General features: G+C 40.2%; 2 long non-coding RNA genes across 3 annotated transcripts in view; one reads left to right on the forward strand and one right to left on the reverse strand.

Annotated features, from left to right (window-relative positions):
• Nucleotides 1-16,491, reverse strand: part of LOC121109067 — a 68,844-nt gene that overhangs the window by 14,973 nt on the left and 37,380 nt on the right. The gene's annotated exons all lie outside the window — the stretch shown is intronic.
• LOC112533369 lies at nucleotides 3,706-11,826 on the forward strand. Of its 2 annotated transcripts, XR_006933783.1 has the most exons (4): nucleotides 3,706-5,449; nucleotides 7,747-7,910; nucleotides 8,734-8,815; nucleotides 8,922-11,826. It is a non-coding gene; the product is annotated as an uncharacterized LOC112533369 (long non-coding RNA). The 2 variants fall into 2 exon arrangements; XR_003077463.3 differs by having other exon boundaries at nucleotides 3,706-7,910.

Below are 16,491 nucleotides of genomic sequence, written 5' to 3' on the forward strand. Positions count from 1 at the left end.
AGTAGCGTAGAACATCTCCAACGTTAATTTTATATCTAGCTAAAAAACAGGTCGGTAACTATTTATTGGAAGCACTTTGTCTCAATGGCATTTTATATGGTCATTAGTATGAGATTCAAAGAAGAATTTATAAAATTGATGTGGTCAAAATATAATTCTGGGGTTTTCAAGTGCCTTAAAGGCACTTGAAAGCATTTGTCTACTGAATCCAAGTCTCCCAAGTTCATATTCAATTTGTAGTTTAAGAAAGTAAATTTTTTATCCTAGGAAGAGGCTTACCAGGCACTTTTGGTAAGGGCAAGAGAGGGCTGTATATATGTTTAGATAACCCTGGCCTCTCACCAAAGCAAGTAAGCAAAAAAAGTGACATTTTCACATCTGTAGATTTAGGCCCATGCAATCTGTTTCATTAAACTGTTTAATTGCAGATCTGTTTCAGAGTAATGTTCAAATATTCTCTTTGAAGCTTTCCAGATCCAAGTTCATTTTATTTATTCCTTACTGTCACTTTTCAGGAAAGATTTGAATTCATTTCTTCTTCACACCTATCTACAAGAGAACTCTGCCCCACAGTGATTAGACACATTTGCAGAATAGTACTTTCAGGTTGCTGATTTGTGCAGCTGTTTTAGGCATAAAGGTTCCCATATTCTGCTCCAAAGTACAGTTGTGCCCCTTCCTGTCTGCTGGGGCAAGTATGAGGTGCTAGCTTCAGCTTTACAGTGATCTACTTGTTCTCTGTGGCATGTTATTTTTTCTTCTAGGTACCTTATTTTTGTTACATAGAATGTACATTTTCGTTTGTCTAGGTTTTGTCCAGCCAAATGTGGTTCTTTCCAGAGCTGCTCAGAGCCTCCGGTCATGTTCTTCCACTCTTTTAGTATAGATTAAATTCTCTCTTTAGACCATCAAGGATTTGTAGCATTTTCTGCCGAAACAACTCAGGCTCCAAAACAAACCCAAACAGGAGCTTGAAGAACCTGTGACTGAATGTGCTGAATGGGGTACTGAACGTGGAAGCCCTCTGCTCTGTTTCTCTACTTTGCACATGAAAATATTTAGCGACAGCCATTCTGAAAAATATTCTCTTTTGTAGGTCAAGGTAAAATGTCCCTCTTCTTCGGTATTTGTGTAAGTATTTGGTGCCCATAAATAATCACTTGTTTCCATCTTCCCTTCCTCCCAGATCTAGTTATCTATTTATTGGGAATATACTTGGCGGTTTCAAACTCTGGTGGACTACACACCGTATGGATAAATGCTTCTCCCTCAATTTGGTCATAAAAACTTAACAATACAAAAATGAAACAACTTTAAAGACTGGATCTTAAGGAACCTACTATCCTTGCTCTTCCCTTTGAGGTGTTTTTCAACAGTCAATATTATCGGTGTCTCCCTACACAACTTTAGAAATTCACCTCCTTGAAAAAAACAACCCTCTCACATACTCCTCACGAGATCTTGACCATCATGAAGTGAAGTCAGATCTGTTTGGAAGAAATTAGGCCAAGTATTACAGTTTTCTCCTCCTTCCTGAAAGGACTGATTGGAGTGAGAGACAGAGGTGAAGTCCAGACTCAGTGACCCACAGATGCTTTGGAACTGCTGGCTGCAGCCAAGTATTCATTTTGGTGAAGTCCAAATGCACACCAGGTTCCCCCCTCTCTCAAACACATCCAGCTCTCTGGTTTCACAGCAAGGCCACTTGGACACACACCTGGAAGAAAACAGCTAGACCAATATCAAGGGGAACTTAAACTAGCTTATTTCTGAGGTAATGTTTTATGGAAGACAAGCCTTCTTGAATTAGGGCTGTGAGAGTACTGAGGTTATCCATGTTTAGGACTGATATGCTTTTTTCCTTCTCGTATCTCAGCCAGTACTGGAAGTACTGGTTTAAGTAAACTGGAAGTTTGTGCAGGTGGCTCAGTACCACCTACAAGGCACTTAGGGCTTTCACGGTGTGATAACATCATAGAGGGACAATTTTTAAAATGATTTTAGAAGGAAAAGAGATGAAGTCAGATCCACTGCAAGATCCAAAAATCTGTGCTGATTTGGAATTTCTCACCAGCACTGAAGGCAAACTTCAGCTACCAGTGGCAAAGCTGAGGAAACCCTTCCCAGTGCTGCTTTGAGTAGGAAAAGAAAACAGCTGTGGTACTGGACAGCCCAGGAGAAGGGTTCTTCTCCTTGCAGCATGCCAAACAAGCACTCCATCAACTCATTTCCATCACGTGTCACCCTGCCATAATCCTGATGAGGTTGGAGATGATAGAATCATTCACATTTTGAATGTAACCTGGCCATATGGCTCTCCTTCTCCCAGAGTATGTATCTTGCTCCAGAAAGGTGATTGGGGAGATCACAGCCACACATGTGAGGTGGAGCAGAGGCTATGGGCCTGCAGGCCATGTCTGGCCTGAGGGAGCAAGGGGGGGAGGTGGGATGGGTAGTTTTCTGCCAGTCCTGCAGTTCACAGTGCAATGGCAGCAGCCTTTTGCCTACTTTTCCATGAAGAGACTGGGACAAAAGACACATTTCCTCAGGATGTACATCTTGACTCTTTCTCACTCATCAGATGACGTTACAGGGAGCAGCAGCCCAAGCTGAGGATTTGCAGCATATGAGCCTGAGACTTCTGTGTGGGGATGCAAGATAGTTTATGGTATTTCTGGATTTTGACAGAAGACTCAGTTGTTACACAAACACAGCCAATTTTTTCTCAGATGTTGGCCCTCCAGGCCGTGGAAAATATCCTGACCCATGTTTGTGGGGAGCTCAGCATGAAAATAGTCTCTGTGTGAGCCAAGGCTCCAGGACAGTGCCATAACAAAGAATTAGATGGCAATCACAGTGCATTAAGGCATTTTCCTCACCACTACAAGCAGTGAGTGTGCTTTGTAAAAATCAATTGTTACAAGACTAGAAATATGAGAGTTGCTCACTGAGATGGCAGAGCTATCGTGCAAAGGTGGGGAGGAAGGAGCAGTCACTGCCCCTTGCTCCAGTGAGACAGAGTACTTTGCATCCAGTGTGCCACTGTGATCATTTATATAAGCTTTGTGTAAATGGAGCCACCACATGTTCTGATCAACTTCACTGAAAGTTATTTTTCCTTTTCTGCATTGGTTGTTAAGGAGGAAAGAGCTTCCCTAAACAATTCGTGTTACAGAGAAATAGAAGTTGTTTGCCAGGTGTGTAAAAGTTTCCAAAGAAGAAATATCCATCAAGCCCAGCCACAACTTCCCACTGGCACATAACGAGTTATTTCTTTTGCCTGAAAAGCACTCCAAATTCCCAAAGGCAGTCCATGAGTACTGTTGGATAGTGAAGCCAGGTGCAGTTTTCTTCTTGGAGATACTTCAGAGTCGATGTTATCTTTACAAGTGTATTTTGTCAATTAGTGTGTTTCAGTCTTTAGGTAAGGACATGGCCAAAGCTCAGTCACTCCAGTAACTCCCCAGAGAGTACCAATAACAAAGCATTCACTAGACACAGCCTGTAGCGTTGGCAGAACAAGCAGAAAGGTAAGCAAACAAGCATCATTCATTTTCTTGTTCCTTCCCACTGGTATTTGTGGTGTGCGTGTGTGTGTGTGTACGTTTGGGTGTGTGGGTGTTCAGAGGTTCCTGTGAGTAGGGAGACGCCAGCTGTCACTTTCCCACGGGTAGCTGTGGTGTCCAGAAACACCTCCCCATAGCAGGGGAGCAGAAGATAGCAAGCCACAGCTTGGATGCTCTGGCTCCAGGACTGCAGCCTGCCTGCAAAAGGGGCTGGGGTTTTATCCTATTCTGTATAATCTGGAGTTTGTTTCCCCATTTTCATCAGCCAGCTGTTCCCAGGATCAGGACAGCCTCAGGGAAGGCAAATGCATGGCTAAACACTCACCATCGATTAGTTCAGAGGTGTACGGGCACCAAATATAAACACCTTGATTCCTAACCACGCATTGTGATGGACTTACACCATGAGTTCTTACTGAAACACAGCAGGAGAAAGTGCCTGTCTCTTCCCTAACAGACATCAACATGAGGCCCACATCTGAAGCGCTCTTTGTCCAGTTGGATCATTACTCCTCTTACTACAAGCACTCTTTTCTCTGCAAAGGGGATACTAACTCAATCATTGGACAACATGAAATTGCAGAGCCTCATCATCACCTTTTCCTGAATACCTGATTGGAAGGTATTTGTCACAGTCCCTTTCATCAGGACTCAGAGGTGAGGGTTAAAGGAGTGTGAAGGCAACTGTGCCTTAAACCAGTATGAATCTCATAGCTGGTAGAGGAGACAGTGAGGAAAAGATGACAAGAGTGATCAGAGCTTCCAAACTGAAGAGCCAAAGAACCAAACACATATTTTGTATTAAAATGAAAATGCTTCAAAATCCTGTGTGGGGGTAATTATAACTGTGACAGAGAAAAGAACAGAATACTTTGACTGATGTGTTTAGGGCTTGATTATTAGATATCTTTTTACTGACCTGCAATCTGCAGGCCCATGAGGTTGTTTACAGGTTTTAACTGGCCTTCTAAAAGATCAGTGCTTATGAATGCTTATAAGTTTATGATTCTTGTAGCATGAGAATAGGCTGAAAAAAAAAATAAATGAGGCATTTCAAAGATTTTGGGAATGCCCTAATGTTATCAGTATGCCATCTAATTTCATTTATGAGATAGAACTGTTCTTTCAGCCTACACTTACGGTGTTAGAAATGGAAATTATATGTGATGGAAAGGCTTTGCTGTTGAGTACATCTCTGCAAGCCTCATAGCAATTTAGTTAACAGATATTTGAGTAAAATGCTGATGAAATGACAGAGAAGGCCCACAGTGCTTGACATCTTTTGCCACTATTAATCAAGACTGCCTATTCTAGATATGTAGTACAAACTGTATGAGAAGCATACACGGCAATGAAAAGATAGACTTAAAAATACATGCATGATTGCAAAAGCAGAATTACTCCAAGTACTTTGTGTTCCTGTAACAGAGTAACACCTCTCATATTTTAGCCAGCTCTGGACTCCAGTACCTGGGTATAAATCATTGTTTTTTGTTCTGCGATTGCTCATTTTCCCCAAAGACTGTGTTAGCCTATGGCAGCTTTCTCTTCCTATTTATAAGGACATGTTTTCAGACTCCATTATGAATTTACCAGTCGGAGTTGTTCTTTTTCAATACTGTTTAAGGTGAACAGCTTTTACTTCTCATGTCCTTTCAACACAATTGTACTTCTTTCCAAATGCAGCGTAGCTATGACCCAATTTATAGCCCTAGGTAATTTTTGTGGTATTACAGTTCTCTTCCAAGAACACACAGGCTCATGAGTTTTTATTTTATACGTGTTTCCTCACATTAGCATGCAGCTCTGTTAGAATCACATAATTTCTGCACTTGTTTTTTGTGCTCTCATGTTTACATTGGAGACAGTTCAAACTTCTGCAGGTAGGTGTTTTTCAGTGTTCCACTCCAAATCTTCACTGACTTTATAGAATTGTGAGTGGTGTATTTCCATTTCTGTAACCCATGACTGCATTTTTTAAAGTAATTGAATTGTTAAAAGAAAGCTTTTGTCTATTGTTTCAGTCTGACCACAGATGTGATGTAACTGGGTTTTGGGTTTCAGTGTGTTTCACTAGTCATCAATTTTTGGCATCTGGTAGGTCAGACATGCACAATGGGCAGATACAAGTGCCTAGAGTAGATACTCTAAGGCACTTACAGTGGGTCGGTATCTTTGATTCAGCCTGGTGCTCAATTTGTTGCATGGGTTGATCTTTTTCATTCTGTTTTTCTCAATTAAACTGAGCTACAACAGTCATATCTCGTGCACCTTACATAAAGCTATTCAGTGAGCATGCAGTTCTCAAATTAGAGAGGTGGGTTTGGGTAGTTGTTTTTACAAATTTTTTCGTGATTGATCTTTTATTTGATAATGACAGAGGACAGGGAAGACTGTTTACCCCTGAACAACCAAAATGCAGGTGAAACATACTGTTGCCTAAGGGGCCAGCTACTTAAAAGTATATTCCCACAAATGGCTATGCAAATATTCATTAAACATTATCTTTTCCAATTAATCTACTAAAAAGGAAATAATGATCAGGTACTGCCACGCTGCACTAGTTGCACTAGCTGAAAGAAACCACAACACAGTGGATGTCTTCAGAGACCTTGTCTGAAAGAAGCCTAACAGGTTAATTGATGTTTCCTGTTAAGCATATAGAAAGTGTAATTGTTTTCTTGCCAAGTGTTTAGAGTAGCTAATCACTAAACAGTAATTTATCTGTTTTGTGATTATCTAGAATTTGCCAGATAGGAGATTAATTTTGTCAGAGAGTTTAAACCTACTATTCTCTAACGAAGGACCTACACTAAGATGAAAAGATGCAGAGTATGGATCATTACAACTTCACATTCTATATCTCCAGTTCATCACAAGCTGCCAAAAAGATGAGCTTTGTTTTTGCTTCTGAAAACCAGCAAAGTAATTGCAAGATATTTATGATACATATGGATATAAATCTTTTTGAAATATAGTCTCAGCTTGGAAGGGTCTGTGTTCATGGTTGATATACATTGCATAGTTAATGCCTAATTATTTCATTGTGCCTTTTGCCAAGGTATGAATAATTCATGATCCTTCTTTAACAAAACCAAGATTCATGATCTAGATTCACAGGCAGAATTACGGGAAGCACATGAATACTGGAACCGTTCAGGATTGGGAAGAACAGACTTCACTTGCTATCTAGATTATCCACATTAGCATCCAGAGGTTATAGAGTAAGAATGATGATAAGAAAAGTTGGAAAGAATATGCAGTGTATTACTTGCAAAACACATCTGAAACCAGAGTATTAAAGGTTTCAGTCAGGCCCATGACCTGGCCATGGTCCCATTACTCAGGCACTGACTTCGGACTTGTTTTTGTTGATGAGTAAAGGTTATCTTGATCCAAGGAGACAGTATGTGGGAGACAAATTTATTGCTCACATTGCACCCTCTACTGTCTAATTCCTATAAATGCTCGGGGCAAGGTCTTCTGACTCATTGGTCTGTGCTACAGTGGTGTAAAACACTACAATACGAAGAAGGACAAGCAAGTAACACATTGAGAAGATGCCACATTTAAGGAAAAGGCTACATGGAAAATATGCATGGGAAGAAACTTACAGAATAAAATTGGAAATGAGTGCCATTCTCATTAAGAGGGTGCTTAATGAAGTGTTTAGTTAAAACCTTTAATCCTGATTGCACTACAGTTCAATGGGAGATACTCTTTAATGAAGTCAGCAGGATTGTGCCTCTACAAACATGGGCCATAGTATTAGGAAGTCCATCTGCCTTCCTAGACCATCAGATATATTTGAGGTTCAGATGCTAAAAATCTGTCAATACATCAGAGCAGCTCTGTGGCATACACAGGCCACAGATGTCCTGAATTAGACAGGAGATCTCACTGAGTATCACAAGCCAAAATGGTTCAGCTGCCACATTACTAAGATGTGTATTAGCACAGAGGGGCTGGAGAGTGTCCATTTTTTTACCTTACATTACAACCCAGCCAGCAGCACCGTGGGATACAGTATATAACTTGTCATTGCCACACACCTTCTTAATCATCCTATCTATGTGCCAACCAGTTGCTGTCATGCTCTCCTATGCTCCATCACACTGTTACTGAATACAGCACTCATTCCAAAAATAGTTCAGCCTTCTCCTAAATTTCTACCTTCAAGTCATCGTTGGTGTCCCAAGAGATGGAGGACTTCCCACATAACCAAAGCCAGCTGACTTGTTAGATCTGAAAGAGAAATCCACATTATGATACAAAAATTTGGACCCTAACATGAAGATCTGATGATACACTACACAATACAGAAAGGAATCTGTCTTTACAGAGGTAAGTCTGTCTATCTTCACTGTGGTGTCTAATCTTTCCAGGCACAAGTACTTCACTGACTATAAGGAGAACCTATTTAGTAAGTTTAGTGTCGATGTGTAGCTTTTCAGTGGTTCACCTGGGGAAGAATTAATCCTACCTATAAGGCTCTACTCTTCAAGGCCTGCAGTCCAAAGGGACATGATAGAACAAGCATGTCATAAGGAGAAAACTTCTCAGAAAAAGAATACCAGATCTGTATATGATTACATTAGTTGCAGATGCAACTGGCAGAAGATATGTAAAAATAAGAAAATATGAGAGATTAAGTCCATGGTGATTACAAAAATACAGCTCTGTATCATGAAAGAAAGGTGTATTTCAATCTTCATTTCAATATATATTTTTTTTAATAACTGCTACAAATATGGTGCTATTCTATTCATGTCAATATTGAAAAGCAAATGTCCACTAGTGTGGGAAACAAGACTTTCAATTTCAGTCTCCAGAAGACACAGTACTTCCAAAACAGCGCTTAGTTGCTCATCAGAAGATGATGGGTGGCAGCCCAGATAATATTGTTTGCTATTGTGCCCTCAGAGTCAGCATTCTACAAGAAAGGACTTAAAATAGAAACTGATTCAGGTTTTATTTTATTGCAGCCAGACATAGTAAACAAAATCAAAAGTTTGGCCTTCTTGGAAACTGAGCAAATGGACAAATCTGTCACAGTTATTTTAGAATCAAATCTCAGGAGATCCATTAGTTTGGGATCATTCTCTACTGTTGCTCAGGGACACTGTTGGTCATAGGGACGAACAAAGGAACTATGAATTTTTTTCAGCTACACTCTGAGGAAGGAGACATGAAATTCCATGAACTGCTAGCTCTTCATTCAAGCCTGGAATGCCATTGTCCATTACCTGGTAAAACGCACTTTGTTTTTCAAATCCTCAACATGATGTACTATTCATTTAAGCATTTACTGGAGGGGATTGAAAGTATCATAACATTTTCTATTTTTTCAAACAGAAAACTTGTCTCAAGAGACTTAACAAGAGAGCGAAGCTCTAAAAATCCGTCTGCACAAAGCACCAGGCAGTGTGCAGCAGGAGACAACTCTGCTGCGCTTGGACTTGACACGCAACCTTTTCCCTCTTTGACTTCTGTTATTTTAGGACAGTAATCTGCTACACTCAGACCGCTGTCCTTGGCAGAGACTGAAGCACAGCTAACACAGTGATGTCCTTGCTTATAACTTGTAACACAGGGTAGGAATGACAACTCAGAGCCTAGATTATGTGGAGCTCACTGCAAAAAATAATATCCTTTTCTCTCATTTTCTCCTCTCTGCCTCAAAGCATTTGGCATCAGCCTCAGCTTTTCTTGATTGTGAGTACTGAATGTGTCAGAGGTAAGAGAAAGCTCAGCCTGATAGTGATATCTGAAATGTTTTTCCTTTCCTCTGGAAAAAGGTTAAACTTTGGCATAGAAACAGCACTGTGGAGCCCTTGCTTCAGTAAGAGCTTCTGTAAGTTTCTACAAGTAGCTGTTCTTTAGCATGGCTGATACCAGTCAGAATGTAGTATGATTAGGAAAGTCATGGGTTGCATTGTGTGTGAATAAAATACAAGTGTACTTGCAATGTGCTCACTTACATACCACAACTTGTAATGAAAACTGACATTAAAAAATAAAAATTAAAAATAACAGTCTAAAGGGCAATGCAGTTCGTACGTATGGATAGGATGCTTTCTAATGAAGTAGGTAGTTCACACCTTCTCCAGGAAAACATTGACCTCATTTGTGTAATATCTATTACATGTTGCTTCAAGAGAGGGCATGACAAAAAAATTGCTAGCTGTCTTGACAGAAATGGGCTTGAGGCAAGGCATTCCCTAGAAAAAACCTCAAGAAATCTGAGTTTCAAAGAATACGTTAGCATGGGCTTCGTTAGGCTCTGCCTGGCCTCGTTGTTTGTGTGTACTGCAGGGGCATCCCCTATCCAAGCCTATGCAGACAATATTGTCCAAGTTTGCAACAATTCCTGATAGTAGATCAGAAGAGCTCTGTATACTGTGGATCTGGAAGAAATAGGGATGTTTGGGGCTAGTCTCAGGAAGACACATGCCAGCACAGCAACCCCAAGTCTGCAGCTGTATCTAGAGAAGGACATGGCAAAACTCAGGGCTTAGACCCTGTCCAACAAACTCCACAAAAAGGATGCATTTCTAAGTTGATTCAACCTTATTGTCTCCAAGGTTGTTCGATAAAACCTGTGTAGGGAAGGATTCTGTATCAGGGAATCGGCTGCTTTTTTGTATAGCCAAACTTCAAAAAGTTAAATAAGCACCACTATCATAAAGCATAAAATAAACTATTCTCCTCAAACAGTATCTCATAGAAAATCAGCACAACAGAGCCCAGAAACACAAAATGAGTGTTGTTTCAGTAGAGCGAAGTGACAGGGCCAACAGCAGATGCATTTCTTGGCACTGAGTGCTGCAAATTTTGTAAACAGCAGAGACAAACCTGTTTCACCAAAGATTAAGTCTACACAAATGCATCTCATTCAGCACTGGTAAAGAGGCTCATCTATTGTCCTGGCAAGCAGCACCAAAGATACAGTTCTCTGGAGACAAAATGTAAGGCTAGCTGGAAACACACTAGCCGTCCTGAAAAGAAAGAGAGGCAGTGCAATGGTAACTAGTGAAGAAACAGCTGGGCATGGTGGCACCAGGCTGCGTCTTTCAAACCATGTTATCAACACTTGTTCATACAGCCAGTGTGCTGTAAAGAAGCGCTTGTCGCTTTCCATTAGGTCACAGAGAGATGAATGGAGCCCAGTGTCAAAAAAGTCAGGTTAGGGGCTTTGATTTGTTTTCTTTTAATACTTGACAATATTGGAAAGCGTATAGTTAAGCGGTAAGGCTAGCCATGTGAAAATTTTTATCACAGCAGTGACTTATTGCTGACATTTGAGAAATGCCAAGAAGATTCAAGGAGATTTTGGAAAAATACAGGCCTTCATCAACACAACTTCCAAGACATATACTCCTAACACATTTCACATTCACATCAAATTCAAGGGCAACAAAAGTGTGGCTATCGGCCAATTCCAATGTACAGCATCCATAATACGGGTACTAGCTGACCCTCTCCAGTTCAAAATTTAATCCTATCAAAAAGTGAGCATCTAACGTCCATTCCTTCATCCATTTTAATCCCTCTTTCAGTACTCATGGTAGAAGATCACTTCTGCAGCTGTACTGAGAAAAACAAGTCAGCTATAAAGTGCTTCATTGTATGAGTTACGTGCAAGCTTCAAGCTAATGGAAAAATCTGAATACTTTTGTGAAAAAATGTTATGCCTCTGCTCCAAGTTATCTGACACAAAAATGATCATAATCTTTCTTTTCCCTGTTTGGATTCATCTCAAAAAGAATCTAAGAAAATATTCTTAATGGCAGCAGATGAAACACCATTATAGGGGCCAACTACTTTATAAAAGAGGGGTTTTTTTATTATTTTTATTTTAAAAAATGCTCCTAAGGCACATACTATTTTAATGATCACAGCAAATCATGAGCTTTTAAATACACTTCCTCAGACTTTTTCCTAGGAGGAAACCAGGAGCTGTAAATGATCCAAGGATAATAACTCATTACAGCAGAGGCTGGCTGCTGGGGAAGTGAGTAGCTGGACTGTCAAGAGTATGCTTGTTTTCCACAGAGCTTGTGCTGAAACGAAGCTATGTCCGTGGATCGAGGGATCAATATTCTCAAATAGCAAACACGTGAGATGGAATTTCTGACCTGTTCTGATTTCGACTCATCATTTCAGATGTGGTGTACTTAAGAGCCACCAAGCTTTCATCCCTTTCTACATCCTACATCCTTGGGAAGCCGTTTCACCATGCTGTTGCCCCCTTATTGAGCCAAACACCTCACAGCACCTCCGGTTCACAAAGCTGAAGTTCTTCCTTTCAGATTTACATCTTACAAAAATAAATAAATAAATTAAAAGGCCATCTTCCAGAAAAAAAATATTCTCTAGTCATCCTGGAGGTATTTCTACACATAAACTTCAGATATTTTTACCTTGTGCTATAAGAATGCTTGCCAACTACTTTCTTTCATTTAAGCTTTTCGTTGCAGTAGAATGAGTATTTTTGTAGCATTTACATTCATGGTTTGGGGATTTTTGTCTGTTCTAAGAGAGATTTTTTTCAGAATCTATTCAGGGAAGTAACAGCAACAAGTTCGGTGAAACTGAAGGTCAGCTATTGTTTTCAATGTGGTCATTTTCTTGTGTCTTCAAATCAAACCTCATATACATATATATATATGCAAATATATATATATACACATATGTTTATATATATATATATATATACACATTCCTTTAAAACTGCTTCTTTGTACAGCAGGCCTTCAATGTCACTGCTAGAAAGAGAGAACAGAGTGGTTTTTTTCCCACATACCATAGAAATTAAAAAGAAATAGACCTGAGAGAAGACCGTAATGGTGAGCTTTCTCATGAAAGCTTTCAGTAGAAGCTGAAACTTTTAACATTTCTTCTGGATATAATGAAACCTAGTCAATATGTTTGGAAACAAGATTTCACATATACTGATTATTTTTTAATGTCAAATTATCTGCGACAATCACAGAGTGGCACCATACAATTCATGCATTACAGCAAACTGAGAAACTTTTCTAATTGTCTGAGATGCCTAAAAAAATACTTGAGGGGGACAAAAGATATGAACCCCACTTTCTCCCAAATCAGGATCCAGCCTAGACCCTGATTTCTGAGTGCCTGCCCCTGAACTATGCTTTCACCCAGGACCCTCCTTTCCTGAGCCCATGGAGAATGTGCTGGTAGTCATGCTGATGACAGTGCATATGCATGATTACTGTGAGCTCCTGGCATCTGCAAGAACAAGTGGCTGACACAGCTGGTCTTACCTGAGAGAGCAGTCCCTGGATCTCATACCTGTTCACACTATTTTTTCTATGTATGTGTAGACAGAGAAGAGGTTGGTTTTTTTTTCATATAACGAACAGCCGTGCTAAAATCTCTGTAGTTAGAGACAAAGCGTGCATCATAGAATCATAAAATGGCTTGGGTTGGAAGGGACCTCAAGGAACATCAAGTTCCAATCCCCATGCTGAATGCAGGGCCACCAACCTCCATATCTAATACGAGACCAGGCTGCCAAGGGCCCCATCCAACCTGGCCTTGAATACCTCCAGGGACAGGGCATGTGGTAAGTGAGCTGTGCATCAACTCATGGTGACATAGCTGTGGTCCACAAGATGCAGTCATCTAGGTGCCTAATGGGCACATTGCAGCCAGGCACAGCCACAGTCTTTTCCCTCAACTGCAGAATCAATTTTTCCTGCTCTCTCCTTGATGCAAGTTTCTTGGAATGTTTCATTAGTCTAAATTGTTCATCAACAAATAGCCACTTCACACAATTATCATACACATCTCCCAGTACTGTACTCATAACCTATTTTACACATATGTTAGCAATTTGTATTTGCCACCAAAAATCTAAAAGTTGCTCCATCACCCAATAGAGTGCATGTTACAGAAACCCAGGCTATGGACTATATATTCAGAACGTTCACTTATTTAAGCCAAGCACAGCAGGTTTGGGTAACAAGCTGTACTTTGTTTGGTGTTCCTGTATCTTTGTCATAAAGCAGAGAGCAGACTAATTACAAAGGAAGAAGCCAGCCAGCTACCAAGAGTGTTGAAGTGCAAGTCTCATCACAGGGAGATTTTGAAAGCCCTACCTAGCTGGCATTAAAAAGAAAAATGCAAGGATCATTGTCTTGCTAGCTTATGTCTCATCCTTTTATGTTAAACTTTATTTCTAAGCATGCATGTGGTGCCATTGTAAGACTAAAATTGGGTATTAGGTACATGGAATAATTTCTCCTGTTCCTGATCTCAAACACTTTTAGTTGCTTCAGTGAGCTCTTTGATGCAGCACCCATATCCATCCCTTCCCAGGGTGTCATAGGTTGCATCTTTACATATCACTGCATTGGAAAAAATTAACTGAATAGACTTCATAGCAGATATTTGAGTAGAAAGAGTGGATTTTTAGATTGTAATGAAGATTTCAACTTGGGTGATGTAGTGTATCGAGACAGAATTTTTCCTATTTAACTTACCAGCCAAAATCGTCTTGTATTAAAGACTCTGTATGATGATCTTGCTATTGGGGAGGCACACCTGTGTACTGGGAAATTCAAAGATATTGAAGAGGGGTAGGAATAGAGGCTTTCATTCTTTTCTCTCTAATGCTTTTTTTCCAAGAGCGTTTTTTTCAATGACATACTCACTTCATTTGAGATGGTTAACAAGTACACCTAATTGGAATTTTTTCTTGTCATCATTACTGGAAAGTTCTGTTTCCTCACAAAGTACTGCTTATTCCTTTCATTTTCTAATATCAGAAAAAGCAGAGATATCCTAACAACGTCAGGCAAATGAGATGAATTTCAAGATTTTCCTTAGTGTTAAAAATTTTTTAGTCAGTCATAATTAAGGAAAGATTCCATAAAATTTCATCAAATCAAAAATGCTGTTCGCTTTGTTCCTCTTTTTAAGGTTAGCAAATACACATAAATACAAACTCTTACTGCTAATCAGCCCTTTTTCCCTCAGTGATCTACATTCAATATTAACAATGTTATGCATTTTTCAGCCAATGTGCTGAAAGCATTTCATAAAAGCATTAAGAATCTTTATCCTTTTTTTTACAGGCAGAGTCACAGAGGTGATGTGATGTTTTTATAATTACTCCATAAATCAGTTGCAGAGTCCAGAGTAAAATTTGCTGCTCTGTGATCTCCTCTCCCTGCCCCAGTCATTTCTTTCATTACAGAACAGGAAGACAGTGAAGATATGTAGGATGCCTCACCAAATAAATCACAAACCACCTCATCCACACTCTGTGCATAACAGATCTCCTACAAGTCACAAGAATGGCAAGACAAAGATGAGTTAACTTTGTTAAAGGCGAAAAAAATGCTTCTCAGCATCCTGGTGCTGAGGTTTGTGTATAGTTGCATATGCAAAGGCTGATCTCAGAGGTGGCTGCCCAAGGGTAATTAGAATTGGAGGCATCTATAATTATAGCATTTGGTAATTATAGAAAGAATAGCACTCCCACTTATGTACAAATGCATGGTTAATTGTTCAGAAATGATGGGAAGGAAAAGAAAGAGAAGTCCTATGACTATTTAATGAGGATTCTGAAAACATATTACATTATTAAAAATGTATTTGAGTGCAGCTGAATCTTGTTAAATTGCCACTCTTCCTTCACTGCTTATAACAGGAAAGCATGTGTCCTTGGGCTGAGTGCTCGCCAATCTGAAGTCTGGGAGCTGGCCTTAGCTCTTTGCTCACATGGAGGCAGGTGATGAGGACTTTGGTCCTTATGAAAGTCTTAGTGCTCATGGTAGACGTCATGCTACCTAAACTAGTCAGAATTGATAAGAAGGGGCACATGTGGTTGTGAGTCCCAACAGGACTTGGTTTCCCCTGATGGAGAAGATGCTCTCCTTTGAGGAGGTGACCATCAAGAACTGCCCAGTGCCATGGGAACACACTACAGTCACACTGGAAGAGCTGCCCGGACTACCAGCAAAAGTAGGAGCACTGCAGTTTGGGAACATGGGATGTGTCAGCAAGATTACTCATTTTGTTGTTAATAAAAACCTCACACACTGCTCTTTTGCTACTGCACCAGCCATCATATAGGTGAGATTGCTCATTCCATGACGCAGTGCTAATTAAGGGCTCAGCTATCTGCCTGGAGATGTTTGCTTGTACCAAAACCATTGACAGCTCTAATTTTGTTGCTATTCAGAAGCATCTTAACATTATTCCTCAATATCTTTATCTAGAAAAAGAATTTCTTGCTCCTGTACTCACTACCAAAAGCAACCTTTGAATCCACCATCAATTCTGACTGGGACAGAGGCTGGACTAGGGACAGAAACATCAACACCTGAGATTGGCAGCCAGGGAGAGGTAGCAAGGAGCCACCTACCAAGAACTTAAGCACTACAGCCCCCAAGGGACTGCCACATTGAAGAGAAGTGGAGCTCTGCTGACCCACTTCAGAAGCAGAGCTGGGGCCCAGTTGCGCTGCTCAGCTAAGGCAGGATCACAGCCTCAGCACAGCCCTACCCATCACTTCCCACACTTCAGAAATGCAGGATGTGCAGAAAGATTCTTTCCCTGTGACTTTTCCTCTGGCAGGATATCGGTGTCTTGGCATTTCATCTAGAATGGGCAGTGATGAGGAAAGAGAGAAGCAAGGTGTTGCTGTTAAGGGACAACTTTTCCATGTAACACATGTGGACAGTGGATATTATAAGAGCTGATGCTCAATCTCTTTCACTGGAAAATCCTTTCCAGTTATTTCTGAGTGGTTTTGTGTTAACAGAGATATGAGACATGAAGCCTAACCTTCATTTATTAAAAAATGCACAGGCAAGCACTGGGGCAGCTAGCAACACCTACCGATGGAAAATACAGAAATATAACACAAATTGGTTTACTTTTTTTC

Source organism: Gallus gallus, chromosome 1 (genome assembly GCF_016699485.2).
Source record: "Gallus gallus isolate bGalGal1 chromosome 1, bGalGal1.mat.broiler.GRCg7b, whole genome shotgun sequence".
NCBI lineage: Eukaryota > Metazoa > Chordata > Aves > Galliformes > Phasianidae > Gallus > Gallus gallus.